This window comes from Haemaphysalis longicornis, unplaced genomic scaffold, assembly GCF_048455015.1.
Source record: "Haemaphysalis longicornis isolate Haplotype H1 unplaced genomic scaffold, Haemaphysalis longicornis Haplotype H1 scaffold_5, whole genome shotgun sequence".
NCBI classification, from domain to species: domain Eukaryota; kingdom Metazoa; phylum Arthropoda; class Arachnida; order Ixodida; family Ixodidae; genus Haemaphysalis; species Haemaphysalis longicornis.
Genome location: NW_027526385.1, coordinates 143,469,523 through 143,473,076, shown reverse-complemented (window position 1 = coordinate 143,473,076; position 3,554 = coordinate 143,469,523). Strand labels below are relative to the sequence as shown.

Below are 3,554 nucleotides of genomic sequence, written 5' to 3'. Positions count from 1 at the left end.
GCCATCCGAGCCTGGGCGGGAGCGGGCCGACTTCGCATTGGCACCGTCATCCTAGGTGCACCACGAACCTGTGTCTCGGTCCCGACCGCTGGTGCCCGACCAGCGGCATCGGTCGGGCACCAGCGGCCAGCGTACATGCTCCGTCGACGTTCGTCTCGACGGCCCCGAAAGGCTATGTTCGGGCCGAGCATACCTGAAACGTCCAGCGGCAGCGGCTACCAGGGGGTAGCCACCGAGGAAGCATGCCGCCGAAGGACTGACCTCGCGCATCGAACGCCGGCATCAAGGACCTCCAGCGAGAGCGGCTACCAGGGGGTAGCCACAGAGGAAGGAAGTGAGGACGCGCGGAGCCCACGCCGTCCAAGGAGTGACCACGCGCATCGAACGCCGGCACCGACGAAGCGAGCCGACGATGGCTACCACCGAGTTGCGGCCACGCAAGGGTGCGACACGTCAGCGCCGACGACCGGGGTAGGCCAGTCCAGTAAGGACGCAGTGGTAAAAGACACAACTAGGGAGTTGTGGTACGAGAGTAATTAACTAGAACTTGAATAAGAATTGTGTAGAACTTTATTGTAGAGACTTTCGGGTTAGAGCTAAGTTGTATCTTGGGATTGTTAGTTAGAGATGTGAGTGTTTATCGTTTGCGTGTAGTTTAATCATCAAGTGCTTTGCATTAGGGTTTTCCAGTGTACAATAAATGTGTTGTAAACAAGTCAACGGCTTCCCTGCGTCCATTGCTCCGAGCTGGTAAAGACCACCACACCATCCGTTCACGTGACAGTGAGCCCATATTTTTCTCATTTATTGTATTACCACGCTTCTTGTTAATACCCGCTAACACTCTGGCGACACGACGAAAACAACAAGGCGACGCCGACCGTAAAATTAACAAGTTCCCCAATCGAAGGTCCGTGTAGTGGAGTAGCTTGCCCACCAAAGACGCCGACGAAACAGGTAGGGCAGCGGGTCGTCAAGAATTGATCAAAAAGCGAAAAGTCTGCGCCAAAAACATTTGTGCCGCAATGAATGTGGCTACGTTTTGTTAGTTTCTAGAGTGTAGTGAACTAAGTAAGGTACGTGACGCCCATAAAACACAACCGAAGTGCAAATGCGATCCGTATTTTGGCTTGCGATGCTTTGAACGTGCGCTACGGGTCGTCATTTCTCTGGAGCTGCAAACTGCCTAATCGGTTGTGACCTTCGCGGACGTATATAAATAAAATTAGTTAGGTGCAGAAAAGTAGCTAGGTGAGGTACTTTAGGTAATAAATATACAATACTAGCCAAAAAATTTAGCGTATATATAGAAAAGTTCGGCGAGAATAGGGAACTACGCGGCGGAAGTGTTATTCAAGTAATGTTTAGCTTACCAGACAGGAATTCCTTCATACAGGTAGGACATATTGATATAACACACAAAGAGTGGGCTTGGTTTAAAGGTCATTTCTAGTATATCAAGTATACAAGTATTCCTACAGCATTGATTTATTTTATTATGTGAATACCCATGTTTTTGGAAAGCCTCTTTCAGGGCCCATTTATATTTATTTGCCCTGTAAGCCTGCCTCCACCATTCCTCTTAAATGGAAATTGAAATAACGTTTTCCTTTGTTCTTTTCATAGGCAGTAGCTGGAAACCGTTCTTCGAGCGCGCGGACAACCTTGGACGCCCTGACAAACGAAAAATTTTGTTCTGGACGACAATATTCGGCTCGTGGTTTTCCGAACTCAGCGAAAATGGAACCTCTGAGCTCGCCTATTGGGACCAAGAACCAGAGTGTTCTCGTCGCTGCTATATAGCCAATGACCGGCGGACGATGCCCGTCAGTGATGCCGTCGTCTTCAACTACTGTGACCTGAACGCCACTGACGTGCCTGCTCGAAGGGAGGTGGGTCAGAAGTGGGTGTTTTGGTCCCTGGAGTCGCCTACGAACTGTGAGATGCGGCCCCTTCTTTTCTGGAAGAACGCTATAAACTGGACCATGACCTACAGACTTGACTCGGACGTTTTGGATACGTACGGAAGCATTACACCAAAAACAGTACCAAAGTTTCACTCGTTTGACCGCCTCAGAGAGAGCTGGAGGCAGAAACAAATTATGCCGATCTGGCCCGTCAGCCACTGCCATACCTTCGGAAAACGGGAACACTTTGTAGAGGAACTGCGCAAGTATATGCGCGTCGACATTTATGGAGACTGTGGCAACTATACGTGCCCCGTGGCACAAAATGTCACCAAAAATTCGCCAAAAAATATTTCTTTCTGTTGTTCTTTGAAAACACTGTTTGCAAAGACTACGTTACAGAAAAGCTGTACTTTACACTGCAATTAGACATAATACCGGTGACCTTCGGTGGCGGTGATTACAAAGCTCTCGCCCCACCACATTCCTACATTGACGCCCTCGCATTCAAGACACCAAAACATCTCGCCGTCTATCGGAAGAAAGTTTCAGAAGACTTCGACTTGCATAAAAGCTTTTCCGCGTGGAAAGGAGTGTATGACGTAAAGCACTGGGTGTACTACACATTCTGCAGCCTCTGCGCTAAGGTTTATACCAACAGTTTCACACAACAATCGGTGTAGTCTGACATCGTACATTGGTGGAGCGACACTTCACAATGTCGTGGTTGGAACAGGCACACCATACAGCTTTCATAAGCACTCTGGTGAACTGGTGATTTCAATGACGTGATTTGTGATCATTCAAAGAATGGCTAAAGGTTATCTGAACGCAAATATAACTTGCCACGAATACTTACTGTTGACATTGCGGCGCGGCCGAGGCGAATGACTGCACTGAGCAGAACACGATTGACGTAGGCGTGGTTGAAACAAGTGCAAAAAACGTAACGCGCCAACTTATAAATTTTGTTTACCGTTCATCTTACGTATATGAGCACATAAATATGTGTAGGTCGGCAATATTATCCCAGAGACGAACAAACTGCTGCGTCTCACAGTAACTATGTCATGCCCCTAGAGTGGCTTAGGAGCGGCGGCATTATGTCATGTGTAAAAAACTGTCTACTCATGGCAATGCGCTTTACTTAAAAACATAGGCATTCTCTTAATTACGTAGGCGTTGCTACTCTCTAAAATTATTCATTTTGTTTGGAATAGCGTGAGCAAAATAAAAGAAAGGCCACACCGTTACCGCACTAGTCCCGTGAAATTTACCAGCAAATGATGAATACTGGTCTTGCAGTCCTCAACGGCGAGATAAAAATTTTTTATCAGGGTAATATCGATTAAACGCAAGTGTGACGGAACGAGAAGGAAATTTATAATCATATGCAACTGCATATTCAACAAATTTATAAGAGTAAATGAGACAACGTAATATTACGTTAAGCCCCATTTACAGACGTGTCTACCATAAGGTACGCACGTCTGTCTGAAAACTCGGGGTGTGGCATTTTGCGGTGTCGCACTTAGAATGCTGGAGATGAAAGGTTTCGCAAGAACAAAAGATGGCTTTCAAACAAAGTGTTTTTTACGGCATATGCGGACACGGTTCGGGTAGCTGTATACAGCTGCGCTACCGAAC

At 47.2% G+C, this 3,554-nt stretch overlaps 1 pseudogene; it reads left to right on the top strand.

Annotated features, from left to right (window-relative positions):
• Positions 1–412: 412 nt before the first annotated feature.
• On the top strand, positions 413–2,665 carry LOC144139916 (alpha-(1,3)-fucosyltransferase C-like; annotated as a pseudogene).
• The last annotated feature ends 889 nt before the right edge of the window (positions 2,666–3,554 follow it).